This window comes from Etheostoma cragini, chromosome 13 (genome assembly GCF_013103735.1).
Source record: "Etheostoma cragini isolate CJK2018 chromosome 13, CSU_Ecrag_1.0, whole genome shotgun sequence".
Classification (NCBI taxonomy): Eukaryota; Metazoa; Chordata; class Actinopteri; order Perciformes; family Percidae; genus Etheostoma; species Etheostoma cragini.
The window spans coordinates 25,887,722-25,895,770 of NC_048419.1; the positions used below are offsets into that span (position 1 = coordinate 25,887,722).

Below are 8,049 nucleotides of genomic sequence, written 5' to 3' on the forward strand. Positions count from 1 at the left end.
TATTTATTAATATATACAGTCTATGATCTCCCTATAGACCGTATTTATTAATATATACAGTCTATAATCTCCCAATAGACCGTATTTATTAATATATAGCCTACAGTCTATTATCTGCCCCATCGTAACTGTCTATATGTTTCTTTGTCCTTCGCCATTTTGTTCTTCTTTGAGAAGAAGAAACCCCGCGAAGAGAAACTCAGGTGGACGACCGTTATCTTACGTACAGCTTTACGCTAAAGTTAACAGAAAAGCTTCAACATACCGTTAGCTAGCTGCTTTATTTCAACCAGATAATCTCCTTGTTTTTATTCCGTAAATGGAGGACACCGCGTAATTTTAAGAAGAGTACGAATGTGAGTAACGTTAGCATGTTTGTAACCTAGCAACCATTTTACTAACGTAACAGTGGACTAGCTAGCATAACGTGGTTTAATGTACCTAAACAACGACCAATTATCACCATATTTATCATGACCATATATTGTCATAAATACTTAAACCTATCAAAAAACCTAAACTGAAATCCAACGATTATAGAAGTTATCTCAAATTAACGTTATCCTCTTCATTGGTGTCTATGGCGAGGAAAAGGCTTAACGTGGTTTAATGTCCCTAAATGATCATCATTTATCACCAAATTTCTCTCTCATATTGCTCCTCATAACCACTGAAAACTGTCAAAAAATCGGACCTAAAGTCATATTAATATAGACGTTATCTGACATTAAACGTTACTGCTCCATTAGAGCCTATGGGAAGGAAAGAGCTTAACATGGTTTAATGTAAAAAAATAAATCAGATTTCTAAATTGTAAACGTCAAAAATTAACGTCCCACCCCGAAAACATAAGTCACTATGACCACTACGGTCAGAAACATTGCGCCATAATATGAACAATAACGTCGCTGCCAACGGGCGTATTAGCTGATGTTAGCTACTGAATGTTAGCTTGAAACCATCCAGCAAGTAGACAATACCGTAGCGACATTACCTGAAACAGTCCAGCAAATAGACGGTACCAAAGTGATGTTACTGGAAACATCCAGCAAATACACGAGACCGTAGGGCGGTTACCTGAAATATCCAGCAAATAGACGATGTGGTAGGGAGGTGACCTGAAACCGACCAGCAAATAGACGGTACCGTAGTGAGGTTACCTGAAACCGCCCAGCAAATAGACGGTACCGTAGTGAGGTTACCTGAAACCGCCCAGCAAATAGACGGTACCGTAGGTAGGTTACCTGAAACTGGTGATTTAACGTCACCGCTCATTTTACACACAGTTTAAGACCAAAACAAAACGCTAGGTGAACATTAGTAGCTTCGTAATAATGTTGGTTTTGAGCGGGATGCACCCCCACTAACCTGGAAAACAGTTTTAAAACAATAGCTTTGTTAATACAGCGGCCGCTACGTTAGCTTCTTGTCTCATCTGGGGTCTGAGAAACAGTAAATTCACCAAATTCAGTGTCTACAATTAGATTTTCCAACAAACTGTAGCTGTCTTATGTCCCAACAGGTCCCGTTGTTCTGGACGAGATCATAGACAGTTAAAGAAATGGACCAACAGGTCCCATTGTTCTGGACGAGACCATAGACAGTTAATGAAATGGACCAACAGGTCCCATTGTTCTGGACGAGACCATAGACAGTTAATGAAATGGTTATTGTCTTGTTTAAGTGATCTAAAAGCATTATATATATTTAGGCAATGCAGAATTATCCACATATCCCATGTAGGGTCCACCAGCCAAATAGCTAGGGAATTTTGACATTTGACCAGCCACATTAGCATAGCATTGTGTCTTTTGATGATGAACACATGTCCCAGCCACTTGCATATTTTGTTTCAAATATTTTTATTATTAGGCTTAATTAAAAAAATTAAGTTACAAAATTGTATAACAGTGCTTCTTTGTAGAGTATACAAACACAAATAAGGAAGGGGAATAAGGATAAATAAAACAATAACAAGCTAAATAAATTGAATAAAACTACAACTGGATCTGGGGTAATTTGAATATTTAACACCTAGGCATGAAACTAAAGATATCACTCCAGTAACCTTGCGTTTTGGAACAAAGAACATAACTACGAGATGAGTGTGCCACTGGCATAATTAACCTGCATTTTGCTAGTAGAGGGTTCTAATTGTGAATAAATGAAGCCAGCAATGTTATTCATATTGCATCAGTTATGCAGAATTATCCACAGGACATGTATGTGATATGTTTGTGGATCATCTCACCAGGGGTGGGGTGACGCCTGCACCAGATGCAGTGACAGGTGGCTGGAGACAGGTGGCGCCACAGGCTCTCTGGTGAGCTCTCAGTCAGGATGGCTTTAAGATAACAGGAGGTAGGTGTGCATCTACATCTGGACCTGTTGGTCTGAGGTCCCCCAACAGTCCTGTCAGATGAACTCACGTACCCCTTCATCTATTCCCAGTATGTGTTACAGATGTACAACACTATTCATAATATAAAAGGGGATTGAGTTAAGCTCTTCATACAACTAATAAAATATTAATGTTGGTTTGGGCAACAACCGTACTACTACTACTTGGAAGTTTCTACCATTACTCCATTACTTTTAGTGAATAATTTGAAGTGTTGAGTCAGTAGTTTCAGTTATTTATTCGTTACTTTTAGCTTATCACTTGAAATTTTATTATTTAGTTTTAGCTAACTATTTAAAGTTAATTCTGGCAGCCCTGGTATAACTACTAAATAAAGTTAGAGTCAAGGACTGTGTACACTGTGAAATCAAAGAAAATGACATTAAAGGGCTTTTTTTGGGTAAATGATAGCATGAAGCACATTAAAAGGCAAGGTAAGGAAAGGTAAGGAAAGGTAGGGAAAGGTAATGAAAGGTAAGGCAAGGTAAGGAAAGGTAAGTTAAGGTAAGTGAAAGGTAAGGAAAGGTAAGGAAAGGTAAGGAAAGGTAAGGAAAGGTAGGGAAAGGTAAGGAAAGGTAAGGAAAGGTAAGGAAAGGTAAGGAAAGGTAGGGAAAGGTAAGGAAAGGTAGGGAAAGGTAAGTGAAAGGTAAGTGAAAGGTAAGGAAAGGTAAGGAAAGGTAGGGAAAGGTAAGTGAAAGGTAAGTGAAAAGTAGGGAAAGGTAAGTGAAAGGTAAGTGAAAGGTAAGGAAAGGTAAGGAAAGGTAAGGCAGTTTTATGCAGCACATTTTATTACAACTTACATGCTTACATTAAAATGCACATGGCAACAAGCAGCTGCACAGAATAATACAAAATATGTAAGACTACAGAAAAAAAAAAATACAAAATCAAGGGTGAAAAACAACCGACCTTTCAAAATAAATTGGTAAACTTTTCGCAATCCTTTACAAAAGTTCCGGCTCATTGGGAGCTTTGGCGATGCCGGTCTGGTCTATAGCCTGGAGCCGGTCTGGTCTATAGCCTGGAGTCGGTCTGGTTTATAGCCTGGAGCCGGTCTCGTCTATAGCCTGGAGCCGGTCTGGTCTATAGCCTGGAGTCGGTCTGGTTTATAGCCTGGAGCCGGTCTGGTCTATAGCCTGGAGCCGGTCTGGTCTATAGCCTGGGACCGCGGGATGGTTTTCCCCCAGAAAGGCGTGGTGCTGAGATCTTCCCTCGAGACGATGTCGGCCTAACGTATTCGCACATATAAAAATAACAGTGGAAATAGAGAAACACGTTAAAACAATTGCATAAAAAGAACAGGGACATACTCAAACTTAATATAATCAAAAAGCTGCAAAAGACTTCTGATCGGAAAAGGAGGCAGCAACGCATGCAACCAACAGTTTTAAGCATTTCATGTTTGGGTTTTCCGAGCATGCTCACAGGTAAGTTCATAAAATTACTGCATTTATTTTTGCATTTTTACGCATGACCTGACCTTTTAATGACTAGTAAGTATCGGTAGTCTGTGTAACAGCTTCAGTTACTGTTCATCAAACGTAATAGCTAGCTAGATTCTTAATGCCGCTGCTAAGGTTAGCAACACTTAGCTTGTTACCACTACCAGATGTTTTTGACCTACGTTTACCTCAGAGGGATTACAGTGATTGGTGTTTGTTGGCATACACAGTTTGTCTTTGGTTGTTAGCTTTATTTTTAAGGTTAGCATCATTTATTTGCAACGCTTGTTGGGGGCAACCAATGGTTCCAAGCACTGACTAGTTCCTGCATTTAACCCCTTTTACTTTCAGTGTTTCCCGAGCATGCTCACGGGTAAGTTGATAAAATTACTTTCTTTAATGAATCCATTCAGTATTGATATTCTACGTAGCCAGCTTTAAGTTATTGTTCATCAAACATAATAGCTAGTTAGATTGTAAATGTAGCTGAAGTAAGGAACACTTTGCTTGCTATACAGAGTGTTTCATCGGTTATTAGCTTCATTGTTAAGGTTAACAACATTTATTTGCGTCTTTATTTGAACGTTTTCTGGCAGGTGATCATGTTTCAAACCCTGCCCTCGCCATTTTCTGAACGCTCATAGCACACATGGAAACTCACATTGATTGGCTCTGGAAAGTAGAGGTTGGTAATAGTTGAAATAGGAAAATAGGAGGGGAAAGCAATGACATGTACATATATATAGTATATACTAAATATATCAAATTGCGATACCAGGACCCGTTGAAATAGACGTGCAACACTTTCATAGACTTCTGTTTTAATGGGAAACTGTGGAAGCAATACATGTTGAAAGCAACCAGTAGTACCCATCACTGACTAGTTCCTGCATTTAACCCTTTTACTTTCAGTGTTTCCCAAGCAAGGTCAGGGGTAAGTTGATAAAACTACTTTCTTTTCATGAATCCAGTCAGTATCGGTATTCTGTGTAGCCAGCTTTAAGTTATTGTTCATCACAACATAACAGCTAGTTAGATTCTAAATGCAAATAGCTTAATCAACACTGCCCATGCTACCAGAACCAGAAGTTAGTCGACCTACATTTACCTCAAACTGATTGCTGTTATTGGCATTGGTTGGCAGAGTAGACCTTTTGTTATTAGCTTTATTGTTAAGGTTAGCATCACGTTGTTGTGAATGTACTAGTACATCTTATTACAGTGAAAGGTAGCTAGTTAACTAGATACCATTGCACAAATATTTTGTTAGGTAATGCATAAATGACAAGTACCAGGAACCCTCTCCTGGCTTTGTGTGGTTAGTCTCTCCCTGGAAGAAGTTGAATGAGTTTATTGAAATGCTTTTGGTGCTTTGTATATTTTGCATTATTGCTCTAATGTCTTTTTATGGCTTAAACCGTAGAAATGAATGAATGCATTTGCTGAATAATTATGACCATTAAACAGAACAATATAACGGGGGGGGGTCTCATGAAACGTTGTTTTACTTTTCAAGGTGAAGAACATTGATCCTGATGATGAAGAGAAACACACAGCAAGGAACTAATCGGAGTTGGAAGCGAGCCAATCACAGGTCTGCCCGGTCCTGCAGCCTGTGATGTTGGTCTTTAAAACATTTCTGTTGCTTTTTTGTCACTCTTTTCACCTTTTGTCACATTTTGGACGACATGACGCCCTACAAAACTCAGCACAAAGTTCCTTAGCCATCATGAAATTGAGTAAATAAAGCAAACAATGATTACATTGTTTACAACAACTTGTTTCACAGCTGGAATGTGAAAGAAAGGATTCTGCTTAGAAAATGCTTAGTTTTAGTTAGTTTGAGTCTTTTTTGTAATATGGGTTATTTGTTAGGGAATCAGGTTTATCCAGCAGCTCGAGTTCACACGTTTTGGATCCTGTCCCTGGGTCTATCCCTCTTATGAAAATAGATTTTAAAATAGTACATTTTACACTGCTAAGATAACACACATTTTGTGTGGACTTAAGCTGCTGGATAAGCTTGATTCCCTAACAGTAGAGCGGCGGACTGTAGGTTGGTAACACCAGTTATCCTTAGGTCGCTGGTTCAATTCCGGCTCAAAGGACTGATGTTTAGTTGCGGCTCAATGTCTATACATTCAAAGTGGAAAGAGCTCAATGGACGCCTATATAAAATAGTACGTACACACTTTCAATACTACACCGGTTTTGTGCATTTTCACAAAAATGATTGTGATTGTGTGTGGTGTGTGTAGTCTGCATATGTGTGACCTTGTTGCTATAGAGATGGAAACACGATGTTATAGAGATGGAAACACGATGTTATAGAGATGGAAACACAACGTTATAGAGATGGAAACACAATGCTATAGAGATGGAAACACAATGTTATAGAGATGGAAACACAAAGTTATAGAGATGGGAACACAAAGTTATAGAGATGGAAACACGATGTTATAGAGATGGAAACACAATGTTATAGAGATGGAAACACAATGTTATAGAGATGGAGACACGATGTTATAGAGATGGAGACACAATGTTATAGAGATGGAGACACAATGTTATAGAGATGGAAACACAATGTTATAGAGATGGAAACACAATGTTATAGAGATGGAAACAGAATGTTATAGAGATGGAAACACAATGTTATAGAGATGGAAACACAATGTTATAGAGATGGAAACACGATGTTATAGATACGGAGAGTAATGATGTGTTAATGGTCCATCTTCACCAAAAAATTATACGACGGTCTTGGACGTCAGGTTTGGGACTTTTTGTACCCTGCATCAGATTTGAACCCTTCGATAGCTCAGTAGGTCGAGCGGAGGACTGTAGGTTAGTAATACCAGGCATCCTTAGGTCGCTGGTTCAATTCCGGCTCGAAGGAGACAAATTTTGTTTCTACCAAATATCTTTCCATTAAAGTGGAAAGATATCAATGGACGCACTTATAAAAATAGAAATAAAAATAGTACGTACACACTTTTAAGAGTACACTACTTTTGTGTATATTCAGCTACATGATTGTGTGTGGTGTGTGTAGTCTACATATGTGTGACCTTGTTGCTATAGAGATGGAGAGTGATGATGCGTTAATGGCCCATCATCGCCAAAGATTATACAGCCGTCAGGTTTGGCACTTTTTGTACCTGCCCCAGATTTGAACCCTTCGATAGCTCAGTTGGTAGAGCGGAGGACTGTAGGTTAGTAATGACAGTTATCCTTAGGTCGCTGGTTCAATTCCGGCTCGAAGCATGGTTCTTTAGTTGCTTTCTAACGTCTTTCCATTCAAAGTGTAATGACGTCAATGGACGCATTTATAAAATTTGAAATAAAAATAGTACAGTCACACTTTCAAGAGTTTACCACCTTTGTGTATATTCAGCTACATGATTGTGTGTGGTGTGTGTAGTCTGCACATGTGTGACCTTGTTGCTATAGAGATGGAAACACAATGTTATAGAGATGGAGACACAATATTATAGAGATGGAGACACAATGTTATAGAGATGGAAACACGATGTTATAGAGATGGAAACACAATGTTATAGAGATGGAGACACAAAGTTATAGAGATGGAAACACGATGTTATAGAGATGGAGACACAAAGTTATAGAGATGGAAACACGATGTTATAGAGATGGAGACACAATGTTATGGAGATGGAAACACAAAGTTATAGAGATGGAAACACGATGTTATAGAGATGGAGACACAATGTTATGGAGATGGAAACACAATGTTATAGAGATGGAGACACAAAGTTATAGAGATGGAAACACGATGTTATAGAGATGGAGACACAATGTTATAGAGATGGAAACACGATGTTATAGAGATGGAAACACAAAGTTATAGAGATGGAAACACAATGTTATAGAGATGGAAACACAAAGTTATAGAGATGGAAACACGATGTTATAGAGATGGAAACACGATGTTATAGAGATGGGAACACAATGTTATAGAGATGGAAACACGATGTTATAGAGATGGAGACACAATGTTATAGAGATGGAAACACAATGTTATAGAGATGGGAACACAAAGTTATAGAGATGGAAACACAATGTTATAGAGATGGAGACACAAAGTTATAGAGATGGAAACACAATGTTATAGAGATGGAAACACGATGTTATAGAGATGGGAACACAAAGTTATAGAGATGGAAACACAATGTTATAGAGATG

The 8,049-nt window shown here is 38.5% G+C and overlaps 2 non-coding genes across 2 annotated transcripts; both read left to right on the forward strand.

Annotated features, from left to right (window-relative positions):
• The first annotated feature begins 6,653 nt into the window (after positions 1-6,653).
• Positions 6,654-6,742, forward strand: trnay-gua. The gene is given in 2 exon segments: positions 6,654-6,690; positions 6,707-6,742. It is a non-coding gene; the product is annotated as a tRNA-Tyr (tRNA).
• A 279-nt stretch (positions 6,743-7,021) lies between these two features.
• On the forward strand, positions 7,022-7,110 carry trnay-gua. The gene is given in 2 exon segments: positions 7,022-7,058; positions 7,075-7,110. It is a non-coding gene; the product is annotated as a tRNA-Tyr (tRNA).
• Positions 7,111-8,049: the final 939 nt, after the last annotated feature.